A 15858-nucleotide genomic window follows, 5' to 3' on the forward strand; every position below is an offset into this window, starting at 1 on the left:
TTACTAATAAGATCAAGTGCTTTTTAAGTATTGTTAATATCATTTAAGAGACTTTGTAATGTTCCAGAGCTAGAAGAAAAACTCACATTAATAAGGATTTATAAGGAATCCATCATGAGACATCGACACTGGCTACCATAAGAGTGGTAATAGTTTTAAGGATGCTTCTGTTTCATACTTCAAATGATATTGATAACCAGGACATCATCAAACAAAGCTTTCTGTGTTGTTACATCTTTTAAGGAATTCTGAATACTTTAGATATTTTTCATGAGAGCTAGCTTTCTGGAGGAAAAAAGCTTTAGGAATGTATTTTGCTGCACCAAGTTAAATTTTTTATAATCAATAAACTGTGATCTTCTTTCTATCCACATAGCCACCAGCCTAATCCAATCCCCCATTACCTCTTGATTCAACTAACACTGTAGTCTCATAGTTGGTTTTCTGCTTTAAATCTCTTCCATCTCCATTTCACATTGTAGTTAGCTGCCAAGGTAAATTTTTTAAAGTGTAGGTCTGAACATCTCACCACTTGCTAGAAGAGCTTCAATGGTTCCCAACTGCCTCCACAAGCAAATATAGACTTCCTTGTTAGAGATTTACAATTCTTCATAATCTGTCCTTTACTTCATTTTCCTGCCTTCTCATATTTACTCTCTTCCATGCTCTCTACCTTGCTACAGTTCTTGCTGATTACTTGCAGCTCTTTGAACATCTCATTCTGTCTCCTATCTCCATGCCTTTGCACTGGATGTTTCCACAAGTGGAATGCTCTACTCCTTTACTTCCAACTCTTCAGTCCCTATCTTCATTCAAGATTCAACACAAACCTTATTTTTTCCAGGAAGTTTTTTCTGACCTCCCTATCCTCCCAATTGCTAGTGCTTTTCCCTTTCAGAGTATCTTCCATCTACTCTGTATATATCTAGCATTTCTCTAATAGTTTACATATTGTATCCCTCATGATAATGTAGATTTCTTTTTTATAGTTTAACTTTCTTCTTTTTTTATTATAGCTTTTTATTTACAAATTATATGCATGGGTAATTTTACAGCATTGACAATTGCCAAACCTTTTGTTCCAATTTTTCCCCTCCTTCCCCGTCACCCCCTCCTCCAGATGGCAGGTTGACCAATACATATTAAATATGTTAAAGTATAAATTAAATACAATGCTAATATACATGTCCAAACAGTTATTTTGCTGTATAAAAATAATCAGACTTTGAAATATTGTTACAATTAGTCTGTGAAGGAAATCAAAAATGCAGGCGGACAAAAATAGAGGAATTGGGAATTCTAGGTAGTGGTTCATAGTCATCTCCAGAGTTCTTTCACTGGGTGTAGCTGGTTCAATTCATTACTGCTCCATTGGAACTGATTTGGTTCATCTCATTGCTGAAGAAGGCCATGACCATCAGAATTGATCATCATATAGTATTGTTGTTGAAGTATATAATGATCTCCTGGTTCTGCTCATTTCACTCAGCATTAGTTCGTGTGAGTCTCTCCAGGCCTTTCTGAAATCATCCTGCTGGTCATTTCCTACAGAATAATAGTATTCCATAATATTTATATACCATAATTTATTCAGCCATTCTCCAAATGATGAACATCCACTCAGTTTCCAGTTTCTGGCCACTACAAACAGAGCTGCCACAAACATTCTTGTACATACAAATCCCTTTCCCTTCTTTAGTATCTCTTTGGGATATAAGCACAGTAGTAACACTGCTGGATCAAAGGGTATTCACAGTTTGATAACTTTTTGAGCATAGTTCCAAATTGCTCTCCAGAATGGCTGGATGTGTTCACAATTCCACCAACAATGTATCAGTGCCCCTGTTTTCCCACATCCCCTCCAACATTGTGTAAATAATGTAGATTTCTTAAGGGTAGAAGCTGCATTAGTTTCTTTCTTTGGACATCAGTGCTTATGATAATGATTTTCATAGAATAAATATTTTTAAAATGCTTGTTGATTGACAATACAATTGCCAAAGTGATATTCCACTGGTTTCCTATTGGCTGTGGTATAAAATACAAACTGCTCTGTTTAGCATTTCCAAATGTTTAACCACTTAGCTATGACTTCCTTTTCCAGTACAAGTACATAGTATTTTGCTTTATGAATTCTGTGGACTACATGTGCAAAAATGTTTGTGGCAGCCCTTTTTTGTAGTAGGTAGAGACTAGAAACTGAATAGATGCCCATGAATTGGAGAACACCTGAATAAGTTATGGTATATGAATACTATGGTATACTATTGTTCAGTAAAAAATAACCAACAGGATGATTTAAGAGAGGCCTGGAGAGACTCACATGAATTGATGCTAAGTGAAATGAGCAATACCAGGAGATCATTGTACGATGATCAATTCTAATGGACGTAGCTCTTTCTAACAATGAGATGATTCAGATCAGTTCCAATAATCTTCTGATGAAAAGAGCCATCTACCCTCAGAGAGAGGACTATGGGAACTGAGTGTGGACCATAACATAACATTTTCACTCTTTCTGGTTGTTTGCTTTCATTTTGTTTTTTCTCAGTTTTTTTTTTCTTCTTGATCTTTGATTTTTCTTGTGCAGCAAGATAACTGTATAAATATGTGTGCATATATTGGATTTAACATATATTTTGACATATTTAACAAGTATTGGATTACCTGACATCTAGGGAAGGTGATGGGGGGGGAGGGGGAATTTGAAACACAAGGTTTTATAAGGATTAATGTTGAAAAATTTTCCATGCATATGTTTTGCAAATAAAAAGCTTTAGTTAAAAATAAGAATTTTGTGGACTAAAAAATTATTTTTCTTGTTTTCTTCAGACTCAACACTCCATCTCCCATATCATGACTTTGCACGGGCTATGCTCTAGAAAGCACATCTTCCTCATCTATGCCTCATAGAATCACTAGTTTTCTTAAAATCTCAGCTCAAACAGCATATCTTATATGGGATCTATTTTGACTCTTTCAGGCATTAATGCCTCCCTATGAAAATTCACTTACATAACTTTCACAGGTATTATGTATATATTTATGTTGTTTCCTTGGTAGAATATAAGCTTCTCAAGGGCAAGAACTGATTTGTTTATTCTTTTACCACCTAGTATAGTGTTTATCACAAAGCAGGTAATTAAATATTTGGTGATGATTGTTTGATGTTACATTCATTCTATTTTTCATTGAATTGCAAAAATGTGATCTATTGTGGCATACAGCTAACAAAAGTGTCTACCTGTTGCCATCTATCAAGAATACTTTCAATTGGTGTGCATTTTATTTTAATCAAAATTTGATTGTGGGTCTATGATGAGTTTCCAACATATTTTCAGTTTTCCCAGCAATTTTTGTCAAATACTGAGTTTTTATTCCAGAAGCTGAAGTTTGGGCATTTATTTAATATTAGATTATTATAGGCCTTAATTATTGGGTCATGTGTATATAATCTATTCCATTGATCCGCCACTCTATTTGTTAGGCAGTACCAAATAGTTTTGATGACTGCTGCTTTATAATATAGTTTTAGATTTGGTACTTCTATGCTATCATTCTTTACTTTTTTTTTTCATTAATTTGCTTGATGTTCTTGACCTTTTGTTCTTTCAGATGAATTTTGTTATTTTTTCTAGTTCTATAAAATTATGTTTTGGCAGTTTGATTGATATGGCACTGAACAAGTAGACCAATTTAGGCTGAATTTTCATTTTTATTATATTAGCTCGACCTTATCATGAACAATTGATATTTTTCCAGTTATTTAAATCTGATATTATTTGTGTTCAGAAGTGTTTTATAACTATGTTCATATACTTCTTGGGTTTGTCTTAGCAGGCAGATATCCAAGTATTATATTTTGTCTATAGTAATTTTAATGGAATTTCTTTTTCTATCTCTTGCTGATGGGCTTTTTCAGTAATATATAGAAATGTTGATGATTTGTGTGGGTTTATTTTCTATCCTGCAACTTCACTAAAGCTATAAATTGTTTCCAGAAGGTTTTTGGATGATTTTCAAGGTTCTCTAAGTATATTATCATATCATCTACAAAGAGTGTAAGTTTTATTTCCTCATTACTTATTCTAATTCCTTTAATTTCTTTTTCTTTTCTTATTGCTAAGGCCAACATTTCTAGTGCAATGTTGAATAATAGTGGTGATAATGAGCATTCTTGTTTTACCTCTGATTTTATTAGGAATGCGTCCAGCATCTCTCCATCACAAATAATGCTTGCTGTAGGTTTTTGGTAAATACTGCTTATTCTTTTAAGGAATAAGCTTCCTTTATCCCTATGTTCTCTAGAACTTTAAAAGAAATAGATGCTATATTTTGACAAAAAGCTTTTTCTGCATCTATTGAGATTATCATATAATTTCTGTTAGTTTTGTTATTGATATGATTGATTATAGTAATAGTTTTTCTGATATTGAACCAGCCCTACATTCCTGGTCATAGTATATTATCCTGCTGATAAATTGCTGCAATCTCTTTGCTAATGTTTTATTTAAAAGTTTTGCATTAACATTCATTAGGGAGATTGGTCTGTAATTTTCTTTCTCTGTTTTGGCTCTTTCTAGTTTAGGTGATAGTGCCATATTTGGGTCATAGAAAGAATTTGGGAGTACTCCTTCTTTACCTATTTTTCCGAATAGTTTACATATTGTTGGAATTAATTGTAAATGTTTGGTAGAAATCACCTTTGAATTCATCTGATCCTGCAGATTTTTTTTTTCTTAGAGAGTTCATTAATAACATGTCAATTTATTTTTTAATGGGATTATTAAAGTACTTTATTTCTTCTGTTAACCTGGGGAATTTATATTTTTATAACTATTCATCCATTTCAGTCCAATTGTCAGACTTGCTGCCATACAATTGAGAAATATAGCTTCTAATTATTGATTTAATTTCTTTTTCATTGGTAGTAAGTTCACCCTTTTCATTTTTGATGCTGGTAACTTGGATTTTTTCTTTCTTTTGTCTGATGAAATTAAAAATATGTTTGTCTGTTTTGTTGGTTTTTTCATAAAACCAACTCAGTTCTATTTATTGAATCAATAATTTTCTTAATTTCTATTTTGCTAATCTCTCCTTTAAGTCTCAGAACTTCTAACTTGGTATTTAAATTGGGGGGGTTAGCTAGCTTTTTAAGATGCATTCCTGATTCATCGATCTTCTCTTTCTATATTTTATACATGTAGCTGTTAGGAAATAAAAAATTTCCTTTAAGAACTGCTTTGGCAGCATCCCAAAAGTTCTGGTATATTGTCTCATTATTGTCATTCTCTTGAATGAAATTATGAATTGTTTCTGTGATTTGTTTTTTTGATTTGTTTTTTTGATTCACTCATTCTTTAGAATTAGATTAATTAATTTCCAATTGGTTTTAAGTTTATCTTTCCTTACCCCTTTATTGAATATAATTGTTATTGCAATGTGGTCTGAAAAGGAAGCATTTACTATTTCTTCCTTACTGCATTTGATTGTGAGGTTTTTAATGTCCTAATATATGGTCAATTTTTATGTACGTGCCATGTACTGCCGGAAAAAATGTGTATTTCTTTCTGTCCCTATTCAATTTTCTCCAAAGGTCTATCATATCTAGGTCTTCTAGGATCCTATTAAACTTCCTAGGTTCTTTTTTGTTTATTTTGTGGTTAGATTTATCTGATTCTGAGAGGGGAAAGTTGAGGTCCCCCTCTAGATTTGCTGTTTATTTCTTCCTGTAACTGGCTTAATATCTTCCAAGGAATTTGCCTGCTCTATCATTTAGTGCATACATATTTAGTGTGGTTACTACTTCATTATTTACAGTAACCTTTAACAAGGTTTTCCTTCCTTATTTTTTTAAATAAGATCTATTTTTACTTTTGCTTTATCTTAGATCAGAATTGCTATATCTGCTTTTTTTTTCTTTATCTCAGCTGAAGCACAATAAATTCTGTTCCAGCCTTTTACCTTTATTCTGTGTCTCTCTGTGTCAGATGAGTTCCTTGTAAAGAAAATTTTGTAGGTTTATGTTTTTTAGTCCACTCTGTTATTAGTTTACATTTTATGGGAGAGTTCATCCCATTCACAATCACAGTTATGATTACCAGCTCTATATTTCTGTCCTTTCTATTTTCACCCCTGTATATACTTTTGTTCTCTCTTTCCTCCCTGTCCTTAGTCCTATGTTTTATTTTACTCACCCCACCTACTACTTTATCTCCTATGACTCTTCCTCCTTCTCTTACTAGTGTTTTCAACCCATTCTACCCACTACCTTATCTTCTATCAATCTTTCTCCCCTTATCTTACCTTTTCCCCTAATGTTTCTGTGCTCTCTATCCTGTACTTTCCTTTTCCTCTTTCTCCTACTTCTTTATAGGTTTAGATAAATTTCTATACTCAATTCAATTATTAAGTTATTCCCTCTTAAAGCCAAAACTGATGAGATCAAGCTTCAGACAATGCTCATCATCCTCTCTTCTTTTCCTCAATTGTAATATTACTTTTCCATCTTTTTATGTAAACTAATTTTCTCATTATACTTCCCTTTTCCTCTTTTCCTGTACACGCCTTTTTTTTTTTTTACATCTTAATGTCTTTTTCTTTGATGTCATCACTTTAGAGTCCATTCACAACTACACTTTCAATCCATTTGATGCCCCACTCTATCTGTCCCAGTGACAGATACAATCCTCAAGAGTTACAGATATCATTTTCCTATCTAGGGATATATACTTTTAAACCTTTAAATAATATATATTTTCCCCTGTTTATCTTTCTTTTGAGTCCTGTGGTTGTAGATTAAAATTTCTGTTTAGTTCTGTATTTTTTTTCAATAGAAATGATTGAAAGTTTCTTACTTCATTCAAGATCTATCTCCTGCCCTATAAGATAATGAGTAGTCAATTCTTGGTTATAACCCTAGGTCCTTTACCTTCTGGAATACAGCATTCCAGACCCTCCAATCCTTTATTGTAGAAGCTGCCAAGTCCTGGATAATCCTGACTTTGTCCCTTGATATTTTAATTGTTTTTGTCTGGCAGCCTGCAGTATTTTTTTCTTCAGATTATAGTTTTGCAGTTTTGCAACAATTTTCCTTGGGGTTATCCTTGTGGGATAACTTTCTGGAGATGATTGAAGGATTCTTGCAAACAGTATTTCTGCCTCTGTTTCTAGAATGTTAAGGCAATTTTCCTTAATGATCTCTTGAAGAATGCTGCCCAGACTCTTTTTGATCATGGCCTTCAGGTAGGCCAATAATTTTTAAATTGTCTCTTCTAGATCTATTTTTTCAGGTCAGCTATTTTTTCAATAAAGTATTTCACATTTTCTTCCATTTTTTTTCATTCTTTTTAGTTTGTTTGACAGATTCTTGTTCTCTCACAAAGTCATTAGCTTCTATTTGTCCTGTTCTAATTATTAATGTGTGATTTTTTTCAGTTAGTTTTTGTATCTTTTTTCCCATTTAGCTAATTCTACTATTTAAGGGGTTATTTTCTTCAGATAAATTTTTTCCAAGCTGTTGACACTCTCATGCATACCTCTCATTTCCATTCTAATTTTTTCTTCTACCTCTCTTATTTGCCTGTTAAAGTTTTTTTTTTTTGAACACTTCCAAGAAGCCTCTTCAAGCTTGACACAATACATATAATTTTTTGAAATTTCTTCTGTGTACATTTTGTCCTCATCTGAGTTTGTGTTTTATCTGCCCTATCACCAGAGTAGCTTTCTATGGTAAAGATTCTTTTCTGTTTCTTGCTCATTTTCTTTCCTTTTCTTTTGGCATATCCTCTTTTTAATTTTACTTTTATGATTGAGCTCTGCTCCTTGGGTAAATGTGGCACTGTCCCAAGCTTCCTATGCATCTCTGAACCTTGGCTTTAAGCACAGGGCCCCTGGTTTTTGTAGGGGGAGGAGGGGAATGTAGTTTTGCCTGCTTTTTTCAAGAAATAGCCTTATTTCCCAGTTTGCCTTCTGAGTTGGGAATGGCATCTGCCCCACCTGCTGTGCTCCTCTATTGATCCAAGACTGGAGGTCTTAGTTGCTGATTTGCTGTGATTAAGCCCCTTTCACTGGCTTTTTCAGATTCTATCTAAACTGAGCTGAATACCCTTTTTATCCCAATGAGACCGACCTTTTTTGAAGTTCTTTCAATCTGTCTTGAGCTGGAAGTGGCTTCATTCTGTCAAACTCTGTTCAGAGTTTCATATGGTTTTCAAGGGAAATTGGGAAAGTTCGAGCATCTTCTTGACTTTACTCTGCCTTCTTGGCTCCATCCCTGGAAGTAAGATTGCCATCATTATGCATTGGAAGGAGTCACTATGTGCATTCCACATTAAACTGTTGCTTGGCCCTGGGTACAGTAACAGGAAGAAGCTACAAATACAGACTTAAGCTCTCATAGAGAAAAAACATTCCTTACAAACTGAATTTCCTAAAACAAATTAGACATCCTCTAGAGGTTGTGGACTCTCCCTTACCAGGGGTTTTCAAGTGAATGGAGGGGAACCCCTTGATAAATTTGTTGCCCATTGGATCCTTGATTTACTTTAGAATTCCTCAGTGGGTTTCAGACTCCTCATTTGTTTAAAAAAAAATAAGCTAGATTAGCTCTAAGATCCATTCAGTTTTGATATTTTTTGGTTCTGTTACTAAAAGTCTACTTTTCTTACACATACAATTAGTACTGTTCTAATACAGCTTTACTCGGATGCTTCATTACAGCAAAGAGACTCTGGAGTTTTAAAAATACTACCATTGAGGCCCAGTTCTGGGAAGTAACAGCAAGTCAAAAAGCCTTCAAATCTGTGTCAATAACAAATCATCCATCTTTCTTCTATGTACTGAACTACCTAAGTTTATAAAGGCTCATCACCAAATAATGAATTTTTTACTCATGGCTATCCATGAATAGCATAAACTAAAGGGATTGTGATATTGGTCATAGGGTATACCCACACCAATGAGACCAAGGACATTTTGAAATGCCAAAGGAGCTGATCCTACCTATACATTCAAATGACAGCAAAGGTAAAATTCTAGTCTCCTATCTATGAATGCTTCTTTTAAATCCATAATACATTTAGTTTTTAAAAATAATAAATGAAATTTAGTCAGATCTGCTTCTCCTGGCTGATTATTAGATATACAGAATTCAAGGTGAATGTTGCCAGGTTTGTGATACATGCCTAAAAGGGACTAGAAATGTATATGAAACTAATGGATATAGTAATGGCAGCTTAACAGGAAGAATTCACAGTGTCTCCATTAGGAAAACAGCAGAAACAGCAAAGGAGCAAAGCAGTTACAAAGCAACCGTGTGGAACCACTCTTCTACCCACGACCTAGTGTTCCCCGGTGGAAATGAAAATGCATCTGGCAAAATATAGAAAATCTATATCCATTTTTCCTTAAATGGTTTATTAAGTCAAAATATATGCCCACATTATATTAGCAGCATTGGATCTTGCCTTATTAGCATCCCACCATTGTAGCACTTGGATTTGCTTATCAGACCTGGATTAAGAGATGATTGCATTTACTGTGTGGGGATACCAAGAGGAACTAATATGATTACACTGCAAGCTGAGATGGCTGGGGAAAGACGATGTCACTTATCACTTCTTCTGCAATTAAGTGTATTAACTGTCCTCAACAAGTCTACCCTAGAATCTAGGAAGCATCTCCTCATGCCTTAATCTTGAATGATATTCAAAAAAAATCAAATATCAAGTGCTATGCATTTCTCATTTTGTGCCTCATTCCCTCTACAATATGCAGACTTCATTTATCCTGTACATTTAAACTGTTAGTAGAGGGGAAGAGAAAGAGGAACAGAGGGAAAATTTAAAAATAATTTCTTTCCTAACATATCATAGAGTAGGAACCCCCCCCCCAGTAAAAATAAGATTCTGAAAAATGTTCATGATATCCCTGGCCTCTATTATTTATACACTGACTACTGCACCATAGTTTTTCCTGTGCTCTCGTGTACTATCCCTCTTATCCCTATCAAAACCCAACTTCAGAAGAGATGACTGTTAATCATATATTTCTTGGTCTGAGTTTTAGTCCTTATAATTTCCTATCCCAACCTTATATGTCAGCACTGGTCAGAAAACACATGAAATGCAGTTGTAAAACAAAACGAAAGCTTTGGGAAGTCAAGTTGAGTCAGATACACAATCAAATCTCTGCTATGAACAGGAATTGAACCTATGATTTCACAGTATAAGGAACTCCTAGGAAAGAATATTCTCACTACCGGTGCAATTTAGCATCTTCTCTATAGCAATGAGTTACCAAAAACTGAAGTTCAATGACTTGTACAAATTCATAAAACTATTATCTATCATGCAGAACTTGAACATAACTGTTTTCTGTTACAAGACCAGATCTCTACTCACTATACTACATTGTCTCCTGATACTCCTTACCTTTTTGCTTCTTTATCTCATAGACTCCCTGACCCTAAACTTTTCCTGGCAAATGTGCTAGGACTGGATATCTATGCAAAAATGGTAATTCCTTGGACTGTATATTTTAATGAGGTACATTTTTAATGATCAGGGCAGTTAGTTAGGATTAGGATTGTAGATTTTAATGAAGTTAAACCTAGTTTAAAAATAATATCCAATGGATCAGGGCAGCTAGATAAACACAGTAGATTGAGAGCTGGCCTAGAATAGAAAGAACGAATTCAATTCTGATTTGAGATACCTACCCATTGTATGATCCTAGACAAGTACCTTAACCTGCCTCAGTTTCCTCTTCTGTAAAAGAGGGATAATTATAATGCCTACCTTCCAAGGTTTTTGTGAAAGTCAAATGAAATACTAATTGTAAAGTTTTATCCCAGTTCCTAACACATCGTACAACATAAATGTTGACTATTACCGTGGATTACTTCCTTGAGATGTTGTCTTCTATCTTAAATAGAATTTTGACGCTAAGCAATTACTTCTTTTGTGTATTATCTAACTTGTAGGGAAAAGTAAATTCAAAGTTCAGCAATGGAAAAGGGTATGGTGATTGTTGGAAAGCAGATCATATGAAATTGTCCAAAATGGAGATGAAAGGGGAAGGGAATAAATGTTTATATATCACCTATTGTGTGTTAAACATTTTACAAATACTACCTCATTTGATCCTCACCACAACCCTACGAAATAAGGTGTTTTTACTATTCTATTTTTATAATTGAGGAGATTGAAGCAAACAGCTTAAATGACTTGTCAAGGCCTCAGGCAGAATTTGAATTCAGTTCTTGATAGTAAGCTTAGCATTCTATCTACTATGTGATCTTGTCTGTCTCGATGTAGTGTCTTCACAAAAAATTTCTACAAGTTCCACTATATCAAGATGGGGTGAATCTCTTCTTCAAGCCCATTTCTATTGTTCTCTAATGGGTTTGGGGATATTTAATTATATTGTTAAAAGATGCCTCACAACAAAATATGGGGGAAGGTAGAGAGAGAACAGGGATGAAGCAGAAATAATATGCCTTGAAGACCAGAAATCATTACTGGGTTTTTATGGAAACAAGAAATTCACACTGACATAAGGCCTCCATCTTGTTTGGATTAAAATGAATTCCTCACCAACTTAATTATTTACACTAAGAACTCTCTCCTACTTCTCAGGTCAACTTTTTTTTTTTTTTTTTTTTTTTTTTGGCAAACAGTGTGATAGTGCAAGCCTGAAGAATGGTTCAAACTAATTCAGTATTCTGGGCATAGATCAAAGAGAACATCAAAATAAGTTTGAGATAAATTGTGTCTAGTAGTTCTCAAAACACCAGAATCCATGAACATTTCATTATAGGGTATTATACACGCCAGTAATTTTTCATAAAAAGGACATTTGCAATCAGTGGTTATCCAATCCTAACATAATCCACTTTCTAGAAAAATGAATTGGAGTGAGGAAATAGGACTAAGCTAAGATAAAGTACTTTGCACTTGTAAAATTGTCCAGGAGGTGCTCTACTATCTACTGCTCAACATTAGATACATTCATTTTGACCCTTAGCTCCCCAAGGGTTTATATCTAGTGCCATATATTTCTCCCAAATCAAAACAACACACACATACATACACACATATGTACACACACACAGAGACACACATACTCCCTTTTATATATATATATATATATTATTTTTCTAAAAACTTTCTGGATCATGAAACAAATTTAAGAAATCAATTCACGTTAAAGTCTTAAAAGCCAAATATGACTTCATGTGAGCCAGTCATCAAAATGTCCCTGTGTCTCTTCTTGGCGAGTTTATATAGATCTAGTTCTCTTTCTACCATCCCATATTTTTATGATCTTAGATAGGTAACTTCACCCCTATGAGTGACTCATTTCTCTAATGTGAAAAATATAAATAATAATACTAAGACAACCTGACAAAAAGAACTGTTGGGGAAAAAAGTGCTTCAAACCATAAAGAGCTCCATAAATGTAAATTACTATTACTATGGATGTTTAAAATCCTTGCACTTTTACAAAAGCAAACAGATTTGTATTCATTTGTATCACAGACAGATAATGCATGTTTTCACAGTACATTTTTCATACTATTCTTTTTTCTTCTCAAAGCCCAAGTGAATGCACTGTAGAACAGAATTATGTAGTCATAACAACAGAATCATTTGCTTATAAGCATTTCTTTCATTTTTGCATTTCTTCTTTTACTGCATTCCCTATACACACTGACATGACAAAACAGAAATTGATACAAATCCACTGATATAAAGTTCACAGATTTAGGAGAGTAGGTAATCGTGAGGCATCAGCTCATAAGAGTGCCCTCAGACATCTGCAGAGTGAATCTATAAGATAGTGGAAACAAGTAAAGTTAAAGCCAAAGGACATAGTTTGAATCCAGGCTCTTTGACTCAATAATTATATATATTGGATAAGCCTTAGGAGCATAGATTTGGAAACTAGAAAAAACTTTTAAGGTAATTTAGTTCAAAGACTTCATTTTAGTGATGTGGAAGCCAAAACTCAGATTGATTACTTAAGCTTTCTAGAATAACACAGCTGGCAGAACCAGAGTTCAGCCCATGTTTTCTAATTACAAATCTAGTTCTCCTGGATTTGCTCCTTGTTTTCCTCATTTGTAAATTACACAAATAGTTGCAGATATAGATTAACCTAAAATATTCTTGTAAATAAATTTCTTTACAAATATGAAAAACCTCTTTTTTAGTTTTGCTTTATTGTGCAAGCCTTTAGTTTTATTGGTTTAAGGATTTTCTAAGGTAGAAACTCCCTCCAACCATGAGAATCAGTAACTTATATTCTTTGAGAGTAGTCTAGGGCACTAAGTTGCTCCTAGTTATGCAATGAAAATATAACAAAGTCAAAAATGGAATCCAAGACACGACCTGAATTAGTGACTCTGAGGCTAGCCTTGTAGCAGCTCATTTATGTTCCTGCTTATGAATCCTCAAAATCTTGTCCTTCAGAAGAGTCACAATGCTACAGTTTCAGGCCAAAATGTACTCAAGATTTTCCTGTCAACACTGCTTTATATCACTGACCTAAGTGATACCAATAAAATTCACTGAATGTTTGTCCACCTGTTATTACCCTATGGTAATGCCAGAGAAACTGAGGCAGGAGAGAGATTAGAGAGTTTTTAATATTTTATTAATGGGAGAGTATAATTGACTGGACAGGACTCTCGTCTCAAATTATCCAGTCAGACAGAGATAAAGATATACTGGGACCAAGGAATCCATGTTGGTCCCAGGGCTGGAGGAGACTGTCATCTCAAAAAATCCAGCAGACAGCATCCAGCATACAGCTGCCAGCCTCCAGCAATGAATGGAGGAACCCCAACTTCTTAAATACCTTTTCTCTAAACAAAGGAAGGAGTGAGAAGCTGTCAGGATGGGGAAGGCCATAAATCCTAAAAACTCAGAGACAGGATGTCTGAATACACAGAAATAAAGATATCAGTGAGGTATCTTGGAATATTTTAGAGGGGTATTGTAAATTCTTGAGGGCAGAAAAGAGTCAGGAGGTCTACTCTCTTGCTTATCTTGCTAACAGTTTATAACCTTAGAGCAAATAGTCCTCAGTCTTAATGGACCAGAGGGGAAGTTTACTTAGGGGATTGAGACAGAACAGTTAAAGAAACTGAGACAAGGGAAACTCATACAGGGAAACTGAGTCAGGACAGTTAAAGAAAACTGTGGCATAACACTATGATGCTAGTGTGTGCTTAAGATCCTGAGGTGATCCTGTTCCTGCCCTCAAAGAACTTATATTCTACTGAGAGATTAGCAATGCCCATATAAAACTAAATACACAAGAAGTAATTGAGAAAGAAAAGAGCATTAATAACTGGGGATGAAATGATTAGAGATTTCTCAGAGGAGGGGACTCAAGGTTTAAACCATGAATGAAAATAAGAATTTTGATTTACCAAAGTTTCAGGGAAATGAAAAATAATTCCTCTTATCAAAACTGGGGACTTGAGGGTTAGATTAAAGGTAACTCTAACACTATTTAGTCAGAAAAGGAAAATGTCTTTCCTTGAGAATTAATAATAGTGAAGGAGTTGTATCCTTTTAAACAAATTTTTCTTAAGCTCTTGCTAAATGCTAGTTATTTGATTGTATGGTAAAGAACATACAAATACCCATCTCAGTTCCCAGTCCTCAGAAAGCTAACAATCTATTTGGGGAGACAGGATTTGTTTTTCAGTGAAATTAAGGAATCAGGCAAAAAGCTTAATTAACATTACTGTAAAATGGATTAAGTTAATGACTCATTTTAAGGAAATTAGCTCTTAGATGCTTGATTTCTTGGGCTCAGACTTTGCAGAGTGGATATGAGGGGAAAGGGGATGTTTGGTGTAAGTGAATGCAATCACTTCTAAACTATGAGCTCTTCTGAGAGTAGGTATTCCTTTTTACTTTTTTTTTTTTTTTTTTTTTTTTTTTTTTTTTTTTTTTTGCATTTGCAAGACTTAATCCACTGCCTGGCAATAGCAGATGCTGGTTACCCTGGGGACCCAACTGGCCAGTTCCAGTTGAGCAATGCTGTTATTTTGTTTCTCCTCTTCCTCCACTTAAATCTTAAGAGTATGGGGGTTAAATTTCCTCTCTATTTATTTACTCATTTGTTTTTGAAAAACTAGTACAGTTAAATCTTTTGTCTCATGTAATTTTCATTTGTGATTTCTTGAAATATAGTTCTGCTATACCAGGCTTTGATAAAGCCCATTCAAATAGAGCTTCAAGACTATGTTAAATCACGTTGGCTCTCAATGATAGGTCAATTAGAGGTCCTTATCCAAATGGATCTTGCTCATTGGGTTTTGATGGCTCAGGTAAATATAAATAGCAATTATGTTTCTATATTCCTCCCCTTTCCTTCCTTTTTTCTCTTCCTCCCTTCCCTCTCTCCCTTTCTCTGTCTCCGTCTCTCTGTGTCTATGTTTGTGTCTGTCTGTCTCTCTCTCTCTCTCTCTCTCTCTCTGTCTCTGTCTCTGTCTCTCTCTCACTATAGTTTTCTTGAGGGTCTGTTTGTTGCTACTGTTTTTTTAATTAAAGTGGGAGAGTGATGTTTTCTTTCACAACATGACTTTTATGGGAAAAATAAATTTTTATTTCACTTTTAATCACTGAATGGGTGTTACCTCAGATAAACTGAGACCTGGGAAAGATCCTACCTTTAAAAGGTCAGGATTTCCCACTGCATCCAGATGTGTGGGATCGATGCCAGACCCCCTTCCCCAAATTAACTGATCAGAGACATCTAAAGGTACAAAGAGAAAGCATTTATTTAGTCCCTACAGGGAGAGGCCCAAGCACACCCGGGAGGTATCTCAGCTCCCAA

The sequence above is a fragment of the Antechinus flavipes genome, chromosome 5, assembly GCF_016432865.1.
Source record: "Antechinus flavipes isolate AdamAnt ecotype Samford, QLD, Australia chromosome 5, AdamAnt_v2, whole genome shotgun sequence".
In the NCBI taxonomy this organism is placed as follows: domain Eukaryota; kingdom Metazoa; phylum Chordata; class Mammalia; order Dasyuromorphia; family Dasyuridae; genus Antechinus; species Antechinus flavipes.